Below are 13,629 nucleotides of genomic sequence, written 5' to 3'. Positions count from 1 at the left end.
CGAATACACGTTCTCGTCATTTTCTTGTTAATTACAACGTTAAACATACGCGTCGAACGAGAATTTTTCTAGAATCACATTTTTAACGTCGATTAACTTTTGGAAAATGTAACGAAAAAAAAAAGAAAAAAGATGGAAAGTAAATGTTTTTGGTTAATGATCGCATAATTGCAATTACTCTTGTATTTGAATTTATTTCAAGTTTTTGAGAGAAAAACTGTATTTTCAGAAAATAATTTTATCAAAACTTTAATTATTCCGTACATAAGATATACATTTTTTTGATAAATTATGTCCTGGAATTTATTTTATTTTAATTGCGAGTATTTCTGTGATATTTATTCTCGTTTAGATGTATGCATATTTTTTCAGTATTTCAAATGTAAATTAAACGTTTCATAATTTTAATTTCGCAAATCAATTATATTGTAAAAACAATTTATTTTATTTAATATATAAATTATACATTGTTAATTTATAGTAGAACAGAAAAATATAGGAAGTTAATAAAAATTTACAGTTATTTACATATAACAAAAATAACAAATCGTAAAATTAATTAATAATATTTCTATAATAAATAAATTATTAAATAATAATTATGCACATACCTAAAATTAATTTGTATATACATCCATAATCATTCTTTTAAATACCATAATTTCCGCAATTTTACATGTTTTTTTAATTACGCGCACAGTAAATGAGCAGGATTTGTGCCAAACGACGAGTTATCAAGTTATAAATCGACAATGTAATTTAAAGTTCTTGAGATTGCTTTCGTGGTAGATAACTGAAACCATTTTGCTGGATGATCAAGAGTCGCTGATTAGACAAAAATTGGTGCTCATACAAGTAGTGTCATCAGTAATTTGATGCCAAGCCAACTACTCGAGATTTTTCAATGATACATATATATATATATCCATCTTCAAAATATGTCAAAGCTTTGTAACAGTATTTTTTACTTAAAAACGAAGAAAGAAGGACATCAGTTGATTTAATGTATCCTCGAAATTTTTTAACAATTATCAAAAAATTGCTATAAAAAATAGAATAATTTACTAGAAAAAATATAAATAATAACAATAATAAATTATTGTGAATTATTGAAAAAGAAATTCATAAACTTAATAAAGATAATAATTTTTTTTACGAGACTTTAATTATTATTAGAATTAGTCATTAATCATACAAAAATATTTATTCACTTATTCATTCCATCATTATCATATTATTTTTAATTATATCGAAAAATTTTATTTATAAAAATTATCTTATATTGCATCAAAGTTAGTAATTAGTAAAATTTGTTTATAAGTGAATTTTTAAAGATTTCAAGTTTCAAATTCAAATTATATATCATTAATCTTTTTCTAATGTATAATGTCACAAAAATTCATGTTAATTTAATTTTTTCTCGATTTTACAATTCTTAAACGTTCATCTTATCGAACGTTTAAAAATGCACAGCAGATATCAGCCGATTCGAAAGTTGTGTAGACCAGTGAAGCAAGATCACGCTTCTCTGGAATCACAAGAGGAAATCATTAAACTCTCTATTCAATCTTCGAGTCAAAGACGCATCGACACAGAAGAAAATATGCGATCGATTTGTCCGTACGAATTTAATCAAACTGGATGAAAAGCGTTCACTATCGATCTTTTACTTCTTCTTTTTCTTTGAAGCCAACGGAGCTTCGATGAGACAATCGCTATCGTGATCATAGACGAAAGCAAAACTTGGACGAGAGAATGAAATAAATAGGCCTTTTTTCTTTCACGGTCGAAAAGCTAGAATTGGAATGACGGGTACGAGATAGAGATCGAGAAATAGAAAAGTACACGGATTTACCAGAGAGACCAGGGATCGCTTGATAGGGGATGAAGCTTCCGCTTGGATGCGGCCGAGTTTTGATCAAGGCCAACTTTGCCATTCGTTTGTTATCCTTCACTACTTGTATCTATATGTATATCTCTGCCTCTTCGTTTCTTTGCATTTATCTCTGTCGCTCTATTTTTATTCTCATCTTTTATTCGCCTCTTTTTGTGATGACTTCTCACACTTTTTTCATCACTCTTCCTCAGTGTTATCACTGCTTCTGTTTATTCTGATTGTCCTTCCTTGTTTCCATCTCTACGAAATCGTTCTTATTCCATTGTAATGCTCGTAGAAATATTTTTTCTTTCGTAGAGAAAATGTGTTAAATTGTCGAAATGAAAAATATCAATAATAATCGAAATAGAATATTAATATTGGTGGAAAGTTCGAGATTCTAGAGATCAAAAGGAATACAAAATTTGATATACAAAAATGTCGAATGAGACTTATTTATTAAATTATAAGCAATTTAAATTTGCATTAAATGAAATAAGATAAAGATAGAATTAGACAGTTCTCTTTCTCTTTCTCCATCACATCGTTTCGCTTTATTTCTGCCTCTCCTTCATCTGAAACAAATTTAAATTGTTTGCAATTTAAAATAAATATTTATTAATTAATATTATTCAATGAATATTTTGTGTTTGTTTTAAAAACTGGAATCGATCATTCAAAACTCTCTCATGAATATATTACACATTTTTATTATTTTTATATTTTTATATTATTTTTATTATTTATATCTATCTGTATATTATTTTTATTTATGAACATATTGTGAATCAAGGGCATATCAATGTCAATAAGTATATATTTTTCACTAGAAGATAGTGAATTGAGATTTTTTTTAGCTTTCGATCAAATATTCAAGTGTTCAAAACTTTATAATAATAAGATATTCATTCAATATAATTACTTACTATCTATGATTTTGAAATCTTCAATCTTGTAGGTGAATCTTGGATACACTCTTTTGCAAGATCAGGATAAGTTCAAGATATGGAGTTCAAGGTCTCAAATTATGATTGAAAGTTAGTGGCTTGGGATTTGTAATCTCGAGAATTTGATATTAAATTTGAGAGATAAGTTCTGAAATGTGAGAAATTTTGTTTATGATCATCTGATCTTGCATAATTATCTTAGGATTAAGATTTGGTAGATGATATTCATATCATATCCTTGCTAAAGTTTGAGATTTCAAGATTTGAATTTGAGCTGAGGATTGATTATTTATGGCTCTATTGACGTAACTTATGATTCTGAATAATTTTAGACAAAATGATCTTATGTCTCGGCTTAAAATGTAGATACGTGATAGAAACTTCTTAATTTTTTTTATTGTTTATTTTTGTTTATTTTAACTAACATATCATTTCTAACTATTTTAACTATTTGTGTGCACAGTTCATCTCATTTGAATGCGATATTTTGTACAATCTTCGAACTATTCGCAATTATCATTCACATGTTATCATATAATGTTATAAACTATATTTAATAGATTATTAATAAATTATTCATTTATAACCAAATTTAATTAAAATATTGCCGACTGTATTGACTTATTAACAAATATTAACTAGATAAATTTATAGCTTTTAAATATTTAAATACGATTCTTTTACAATTGGTTAGCTTGATTATTTTCATTCTCATAAATAATTTTTACGTTTAATTAACGAGATTAATGTATTCATTATTTTGTCGAGTATATGTGCATATGACAATATGTGCACAATGTGATTTTTCTTCTATATAAACACAAACTTTTATTAAAATTATAATTTTCAAATTAAATGAATTTTCTTTATAAAAAAATAAACGAAGATCTTGAATTGAAATAATTTTGAATGTAAACCTTGATTTTTATTTGCATTGTTAATTTTGAATATATTATGATTTAATTTGGATATGTTATTTATATATGTATAAAAATATATATAGTAGAGTAACAAAGATAAAACAGTCTCACTCTATTTTCATCTTATTTCGTCCAATGCAAATTTTAATCGTTTTATATAAATAATTTAATAAATCTCAATCGACATATCAACTATTGTGTTTACTTTTTGCCTTTAGAATCGACCATTCAAAAATGTTCTTTGAATATACGAACATATTGAATTACGAGTAAATACATTGTATATAATTTTTGAACAAGCTAAATACTTTATATTAAATATTATTGTATGAAATATTATTGGTTTTATGAAGAAAAAATATAAAAGAAAATATGAAAGAAAACTAATTTTTCTTTAATTACATACACGTTATCTCATTGTCAAAAGATTAATCGTTATCAAATATTAAAAATACTCTTTTTTTTTTATAAAAGATTGAAGATTTCATAATGGATTTTAATATGTTCACATAATATGTTCATTCTAAATTAGATAATATCTTTACTAAACATTTAACTGTAGTTAGTGAGTGCATAGTTGATGTTCATGTGGTAGCTTTCGCGTGTTCACCGCCAGAGGAGATCGCAAGCTAAACCCAATTTTCGCAAGCACTTGCCTAATTATCCTTACTAACAAATATTTCCTTTGACCTAACTTGCATTGCAATATCGAAGCATTTACTAGATAACTTTATTGATAAAACAACGATACTCTCTTCTTTCCTCTTCTTCTTTACCTACTTACATTCACATATAAAAATTTTACATTGACTTTAAGATTCGTAATAGAAAAAACATTTTAAAATATTTCCTCTTCAAATAAAAAATTTCCAGAATTAAATATTAATTTTTTTCCAATTTTATTCTTACTCCACGTGATATCGATATTATATTCATTGAAAATTTATTAATAAATTATCATTGAAACCGTCAATCAGTTGATCGGAATCAGAGTCGAAATTCACAAATTATTATTCGATGTTACAACGACCTCGTTTCATCCGTGACACCCTCTTTTTTCTTTAATAGGAATCATAAAGGGAAGGGGAGAGGGAAATTTCTTCCGTTAGCGTGAAAGGGCTTCGATTCGACCTTCTAAAATTCGTTCCCATTCTAAACTACTGATATCAGTCGCCGATCGATATTGTATTCGGTGGACTGAGCCTTGTTACCGAATCTCCTCGTCGCCCGCAGGTGACTCTTCTCGAACGACCAACTTTAAAGGGACCTCGATATGAGAACGCCTGAAGGTCAAGAAGGGATTAAGGATGTCGGGAGAGAAGAACGTTAAAAGTGAATTGGGTGGAATGTTTTTGGGGGGATTTATAATGTTCAAGATTCTTCTTGACGATATTTTTTTCTTTTTCTTAGAAATTTGCACGTTTTGATTTAATTTGTAGCCAAATGAAATTTCGATTGCAAAATTGCATTACTTTCAATTTTTTTTTTTATCTTTTCACGTAAATTTTTTCACCAAAATGAAATGATTATTGCAATTTCTAATATTTAACTATTACTTTAAATTAAACAATGAACGTTCCATTAATCGATGAATAAGCCAAGTCAGTTTCAAATCAAAGTGTAATATTTAATCTTATAAGTTAATTTTTAATTATAATTCATTATTAAACTTCTGCAATAATTTATTTTAAAATTTATATAGATTTAAATGGAATATTTTATTCAAATTATATTGATTTTTTTTTAATAGAAAATTGTACGTCGACTTTTAATTTTCTTAATCTTATTTACTCTTTAAATAAGATTATTTTTATTTTATTTTCTAGAATATATAAATGTAGAACCGAGTGACCATAAGATGCATTATTATCGGAATTATTACGTCAATGTTTTCGTCATCTTGAGTAGGTGGGCAGTAAATTCTTGCCACTCCATACACTGTTATAATTATAATGGAAAATCCATTCTAATTCGGAACATAATAATTAGTACTATTTATGATTAACGATCCCATTGGAAAATAATAAAATGGAAGCTTTCCGTTAATTATCACAAAATTTCTTAATTATAATTTGATATATTAATATACTGTCGATAATATAATGTAAACTATAAAATATATTTCTTATAGTTTATAATCTTTGTGTTTTATGTTTTATTTGAGACTAAATTTAATAATGGCATTGATTTTATAAAAAAAAAGAAATATTGATATTATATGATATTAAAATATTAATATTATATAATTCAATACTGAAAGATTAAAATTAAAGATAGAAATTTTTAGAATTGCTAGAGTAAGTTTAAAGAAGTTAAAGTTTTAGAATTTAATTATAACTTTAGAGTAGAGATTACAAGATTAAAGATAATTAAAAATTCTTACAATTAGATTTTACTATAAATCTTTCTTTGATTTTCTGAAGAAATTGGAAAATATTGAGTTAGTATTAGTTGTGAATTCTAGAATTTGCTTTAAACAATTTTATGAAAATTTTAAAATTCATAAAATAACTTTAAGAGTTAAAAATTTAATTTTAGAAATTTATTGTAGATTTATTATAGATCTTAAAGATTCTATAAATTTTAAAAAATTGAAAATTTATAAAATTTTTTACAGAATATATTCAAAAGGGACTACAAATTTTAAAAGATTGAAAAGACTATTTAAGACATTAAAAAATTCGAGGAAATTTAAGAATTGTTCTACTTTTTTAAGAATTGTTCTACTTTTGAAAGAGAATCTTGTAAACAATTTCAATATTCTTCATAGTTTCATAATAATTTTAAAATAATTTTTTGTTAAAATTTGATTAATTTAATGTTAAAATTTTAATTGAAATAGTTTTTTCATTGGTTTATTCAAAGAATTTTTATTGGTTTAGATTCAAAGAAATGACGTTTCATGAACTTTCCAATAAAAATCTTTGAATTCGAAATACAGAGAAATATTTTTCTCTTTTGCTATGTTACCTTTAAAAGAAACATCAATTTCAAAAAGGAAATATACGAGTTTCATGAATTAAGAATTACCTGCATCAGAATTGATAAGTTCAAAGAATTCGAAATCATGTTTGTCATGTTTCTATAAAGATCAATAGATTCAAAGAAGATTATTATTATATTCCTCTTATGAGATATGTAATACTTTCTATAATACTATAATGCTAATAAGATTCAGTGAATTTAAAGATTTAGCCTTAACATTTTTAAATTTTATTATATTTAAAACGTATCTTCGTTCATGTAAGATTTCAAATTATTCATTATATAAAAATGTAAAAACTTAATATATTATTGTAATGTTGTACTCAATATTGTTACAATTGTTTTACACAAGTTTTAAGTAATATTATTAAGTTTTAATTGAAAATTTAACTTTGGAAATAAGTATTTAAAGAATGACTTGTATAAAAAAAGAAAAATAATAAATAAGTGATGCTTTGTAAACATTTCAATGTCAGTCATAAAAGTTTGCAATACAAGTTTCCATTGAACAATTTAATTGTATTCTTACCAGAACTTTTCAAGATCGTTGCAATTATAAAAATATATTTAAATGGAATAAAACTTTTAATATGTTATACTGTGGCGCATAGACACAAAACTTTATAGATGACTGTCGGCGAACTCGGCGAAATCGATTTCTAAAACTCGGACAATTGTGTCTCTACAGTCGATCGACTGTTGGAACACATTGTTTCCAGTGATTGTCCAATTTCTATAGGCTTTTAATCTTCTAAAAAAAAAAAAAAAAAAAAAAGAAAATCTTTCTAACACGTTTTAAGTCTCTCAATATTTTTTATTAGATTTTTTTTTATATCGTTATTAAAACCAATATAATAAATATTAAATTTTTGATAGATAATTCTTTTTATTAAATTTTATAAAATAATTATCTTTGTATTTTGATTAATTAATATTGAATATATAATAACGAATAACAAATATGGAAAGTGGAAATGATCAAATTGAGTTTTGAAATATGATACTTGTATATTCTTGATGATTTTTGTACGTGTAAAGTATATTGTATCATCGTGTATTCTATTTTTTAAGTTTTCTATATTAAGGAAAATGCGTAGGCAGCAAAAGCGGTTTTCATGGATGAGCAACCGCGTGTAATAAAATTGCAAAAGTACATGTCCGTTAAACTATAATATGACATGGTCAAAGAAGATTCTTGTACAACCTCATTTTCCTTTCATCGATGTAAAATTTATAGTTTGATGTACATATATTTTCTTGTAACTTTATAAACTTTGTATTTTTTCTAAAAGTAAAGAAAATTAAACAGGAAAATATTTTCTATTTTCGTTGAAGATAATTACTGGAAAATTAACATGGCGGTTTCTATGTAATTTTCAATTAAATAAAAGTGAAGAAATATTAAACGAGAATATATTTTCTATTTTTCATTAAAGATAATTATTAAATTATCGACGTCATTTAATGATAATTCAAACTTTATCTATTATGTTGAAGATATATTTTAAGTTCTAATTATATTAAAATATACATACGTACACTGCCAATCATAAGTTAAATCATTAAAAAAACTTTGAAATTATCAATCTTTGAATTATTGTCAAATAATAGTCGTACAATAATCTTGATAGAATTACTTCAAAATTTTTATTTTCATCTAAGCTGAATTCTTTCGAAAATCATTTTGCACTATTTGAATATTTTGAATTTTAAATGTCATGTTCATTGTATGCATTTTGTCAATAATATTGACGCCTTTTCATTCAAAATGAGGTAAAAAATAACATGGTAAAAAAAAAAATAACTAAAAGTAATAACAGCTAAAAAAAAACATCAATCTTTCATAATCGTTTTATAAAAAATTTTTAAACATTTAAATTAAAAAAAAAAGCAGCTTTTCTTTTCAATTTTTAATACAAAATGACTTTCCAAAATTTAATTTAGAGACGTGAAAGAAGAATATTCAACTTTTAAAATAACTTTTAAAATGGTGACATATGTGTTAATTTTAACAATGTAATTATATTTTAAAAGATGAATTTGAAAAATTATAATTAAGATCAAAGAGAGCCGAACGACTCAAATTAAAACGAAAATAAAAATAATAAAATATCGCGTTGGAGTTAATCGTTTCAAAAAAGTTCAATTTGGAAACTTGTCAAAATCAAATATGGCTAATTCCAAAGGAATTCTATTATTAAAATACATTATTTCTTATTTATTATTAGAATATTACTTGTCGATAAAAATATATCAAATATATTATTTTTTACGCATTGTACTTAATAAGCTTATTGTCACATATATTTTCTATGTTATTTTCTTTTTCACGAATATCAATCAAATATTCAAAATATTATCACTAAATACTTTTAGATTTTTCGTAGAGAGAACACGTGATATAATGTTGAATGACATCGACTCGAAACAATGCAACCTCCTCACTGCAAGAACGTGGACTCTTGTCCGCCCCTGTTCATCCCCCAATTTAATACTTGCGTGACTGTTTCCATTCATGTCGAGCGTATAACAGCGAGTGTTATCTAGGCCATGTAAATTACTTTCGGTAATTCGACGGTGCTCGAATAATTTTCTATACGGAGTTTCGAATCGATCGCCTAATCAAACTCGAAATCCGCTATTCATAGATTGAAATTTTAATCGTGGTACATGACCCAGTAAAAGATATAAGATATACCTCGTTATAAGATATAAGTTGTTAAATACGAGTATCAAGGTTCATACGCAATTTAATAAAATGTAAAATATAATTCTGGAATAACGATGTCTTTCGAGTTCCATTATGCGGTATATTTTATCGAGCTTTAATTATCTTTCTTTCCATCTGGAATATTTTAAAAAATATTGTTCGAAGTATCGTGTACAGAGTGGCCTCTTCCGTAATTGCAATTAAAGCGAGAGAAGAGGAAGCGGTTTAAAGAGAACGTACAAAGTTTCTCTAGTCATTGAAAATGGCAAATATAATTTTTAATTATCTAATACAATTTGAACGTAGCAATTCTTTTATAATATACAATATTGTCTTATTATGATTTGAATTTTATTAATTATATTTATAAAAATCTATCTAATTTTAAAACTCAAGAACTTACAATATAATATCGAAGCTACGAGAAACGTGACAATTTCGAAACTCCTCTACTCAGAAATAATTTTTCAAACTTATCGGTATTTTTCCTTTTTGCATCACGCTCAAATGACATAGCATGACAAGGCACCGTAACACGTCGTTTGATTCGTATCAATGCCGATGTTATTGCTTTGAATCGCGATTTTTCCTTTTTCGGATGCGCACACGGAACAAAAGATTTCATTCCCTGCGTCATGTCGACGCTGATACTTTCATTACGCGTGATATGCACCGCGACAAAATGAGGAAAAAGGATGAAGACAGAGAAGATATGGAAAGAGAGAAAGAGAACGAGAGAGAAGCGCGTGATCGATGAGCAGATAGATAGGTCGGGCATAAAATATGAAAAGGAAGCGTAAGAAAAAGGGGCACAGGAAATGTGCTTGGGTGTGTATTAACGGTGACGTAGGAAACGGAGAAACGGAACAATAACTCTTTTCTTTTCGTCTGAAAAGCGATTAATAAACGTCTTTCAATTGTTTGAATGCGTTGTGTTTTCATCTTTTCACGAAAGATATCGGAAACTTGTTTCGAATTGAAAAGGATTTTTAATTGTTTTTTATCATTGCTCGTAATTATTTCGAAAGTAATTATTCAAATTTTCTAATATTCAATCGTATTAAATATACCTTTTCGTCATAAATATCTTTCCTTGTTCATAAATATATATTAATCAAATTTGTAAATAAAATTTAGAGAGAGAGAGAGAGGGAGAGAATTCTGCAAAAATAAATCCTAAATAAAGAGTACAAATTTTTTTTATTCAACGTTTAATTTCTGAAATTGGTTTTGAATGTTTGTCCGGTACGCATGTACTTAACCGCCCGTCGAAACAAATGCAAAGTACACACAAAACTGAGTTACGTGCACTCGACACGCGGTTGAGTGCATGCGCACGAAACATTATTTTCGACGTTAACGTTTTATTCAAAAAACCGTTAAACGTTAAAAAAAATCTAATCCCATTTAATTCTAGAATTCACTTTTTAATCACATTTTTACCAATAAGTTTAACAACACGAAACAAATCGATATATCAACCGTTCAAACGAACGTATCGAAACAACAATAACGAAAGTTGAAACACACGTACTGTCGATAAAGAAAGAAAAGAAAATAAGAGAAAGACATAACAAAGAAACAAAGGAAACAAGCAAAATCTCCGAGAATCTCCGCAAAACGATCTGCCCTTAAGCATCGAGCAATTACGAGTCGAGCGCGGCGACAAGAGTCGAGAAGAAACAGGGAGAAGACACGAGCCCCTCTTATCTAAATCAAAAGAGCAAACACCGCTAATTACATCATCAACAGCAAGATCAGCAACGGTACACGTGCACGCACGGTAAACGAACCATCCATGTAGGGAGACGAATGTAAGGGGAGGGGAGGAGAAAAATTGAAAGCGAAAGAGGGAAGAAAAAAAGGAAAGAGAGAGAAAAAAAAAGAAAAAAGCGCACAAAGAGAGAGGGAGAGACAGTGGCGACGCAAGGTCGAGTAGTCGAGTATCCCGAAGAGTTAAAGAGTTTCGGTGTAAACGATAGCTACGATAGGGGAAGGTGGGCACAGAAGGTGGAGAGAGAGTAGGTGGCAAGAGAGAAAATGCAAGGGTAGGACGCAGCTCGCAGGAGCAGTAATATCGATCGATGTCGAGTTCGTGGCTCGACAGGGTCGACTGGGGGTGCTGCAAGTAGAAAAGCTCTCCCATAAGCAGGCAGGCTGGCTGGCTGGCTGGCTGCCCGGGCACGGACCGTTTCCACTGTCTGTCTGTCTGTCTGTCCGTCCGTCCGTCCGTCTTGTCTCGTCTCATTTCGCCTCGCCTCGTCACGTCTCGCCGCGTCTCCTAGTCTAGCCTCTTACTCCTCCACCTTTGCCTCTCTTCGCGTTATACGTTCTCTTCTTCTCTTCGCATATTTTCCCACTTCTTTTTCTTTTTCTTTTCTTTCCTCCTCCTCCTCCTCCTCCTCCTCCCTCCTCCCCCTCCCTCACCCTTTTCTTTTCCACTCTCCGTGCGCCGCATGATCCCTCGTGTCTCTCGGCTCCCGTGGTTCTTCCGACCGTCTCGGTGTCTCCGGTTCCACGACATACGATAATGTAGCGTAACAACGATGCATAATAATTGGTGCGACAAGGGATAAAGGAGGCTAACCATCCACCGATCCGAGTGTGTTGATCCGAGTGTGCCGTGGACGTACGCCTGGTACGCTTCGTAGCTGTGACCTTGAGAACCAGTGACAGTGCGTGTCTCTGACCTTGGCTCCGCCAAGTTCTCCGATGGCAGCGCGAGCACAGCTGCCAGACGCGACGACAGCTGATCGACCATCGGCCAAGTGGATCCCCAGTGGAAGATGTGCACGGATCGGGTTGCGTCACCGTGAATAATCAGGTGCGTGCGACCTGCGTCCCTTTTCGAGGAGGAGGAGCGGGAGGGGAGGGTTGATTCTCGTCCGGGATCGAAACGAACCCGTTCATGACACTCGTGAACGTGAACGCCACTCGGTTACGTAACCTCGGGTGCGGGAGAATTCCGTGATCTCAGACGAGTTGCATCGGGTTCTATAACAATTGCATAGGGACAGGGATATGGGAGATTGGGATAAGAACACGATTTTACGGTTTGTATTTGTATCGCTCGTAAAAAAATTGTTCGACGAATTTGTGCGGGTATTGCTTTCGACGAATTCCTTTCCTTCCTTCGTTATTTGGAACAATAATGATTATATGTATTGTTGTGTTTATCGTGTAAATTTGATCTCAGATATATCGAGTAGTTCGATCGCGATGATGTGCGATTACGTGAAGTTTCGCGTGCAAGTTTGGAGTAAGTTCCACTGACACAGATTTCGTGAAGGCAGAATGCACTGTCGAGTTTACGTAAGACCGTGAGGCAAGGTACGTGTGTAGCGTACCGAACTGCCACCATGGCCACCAGCCGAGTGACATTTAAGCGTGGCTTTGGTGACGTCGTGCATTAAACGCGCTCGAGTTATCATCGCTCGGGGGTGCAAGAATTTTTCATTAAGTCTTCCTCCTTTTTTCTTTATTTTTACTTTAGTTTCGTCCCTTTCGAAATACTTGGAAAATTATCACGCCGCTTTTCTATACCCTTCATTATTAGATTTTATTTGTATACCGAGATTATCCGAAAATAATCCGTTCTCTAATGATATTATCATAAATATTATAATAAATATTTTTCACATCAAACGGACGTTAATTCTTCCAAACTGAATCTATTTTACTTACGAATTATTTTCTATCCTCGAATCAAGGAATCGCATTATATTTTCAGAATTATTGGAAAACGATATTCGTGTATCGATTACGAAGATCGTCTCGCGACATGCCGATGAAGAAACGAAATTTCGCGCAGCAAGAGTGCACTCGAGTCGCACTTCTCCATCGATGAAGAGGTTAAAGACGAAAGTCTGCCACGGACAAGGTCAACAGCAGACGTGAAAAGATTTCCTCGAATCGTATAATAACCGCGATCTTCTTATTCCCCGTTTTCTATCGATTTATCGAATAATCCTTTCGAGAGATCGAAACCGACCAATCGAGGCCTTCCCACGGACCTTCGGTTAATTCTAATTGCGTTGTCATCCGGTATAAGTGATTCACGCCACGTTTTCATCCCCCCTTCGGCTTGTTCTGCGCCGCGAACAAGTTTTTCGATGGAAACCACCCCAGTGGAATGTTCCAAGTTGCTTTGAGGGATCCGTTGTTTTCCAGCGGAAATTGTGCGTCTTGTTG

The 13,629-nt window shown here is 30.2% G+C and overlaps 1 protein-coding gene across 3 annotated transcripts in view; it reads left to right on the top strand.

Annotated features, from left to right (window-relative positions):
• The first annotated feature begins 11,402 nt into the window (after positions 1–11,402).
• Positions 11,403–13,629, top strand: part of LOC107993504 (sodium- and chloride-dependent glycine transporter 1) — a 28,569-nt gene continuing 26,342 nt past the window's right edge. The window contains exon 1 of one of the 3 annotated variants that reach the window (XM_017049953.3): positions 11,403–12,262. The gene's annotated coding sequence lies outside the window, so the exon portion shown is untranslated. Of the gene's footprint in view, positions 12,263–12,359; positions 12,492–13,629 lie in introns of those variants that run through there. The other 2 variants (XM_017049951.3, XM_062075997.1) reach the window with 2 other exon arrangements.

Source organism: Apis cerana, linkage group LG6, assembly GCF_029169275.1.
Source record: "Apis cerana isolate GH-2021 linkage group LG6, AcerK_1.0, whole genome shotgun sequence".
In the NCBI taxonomy this organism is placed as follows: Eukaryota; Metazoa; Arthropoda; class Insecta; order Hymenoptera; family Apidae; genus Apis; species Apis cerana.
The sequence above is the reverse complement of the archived record's forward strand: the minus strand, read 5'-3'. Positions and strand labels throughout refer to the sequence as shown.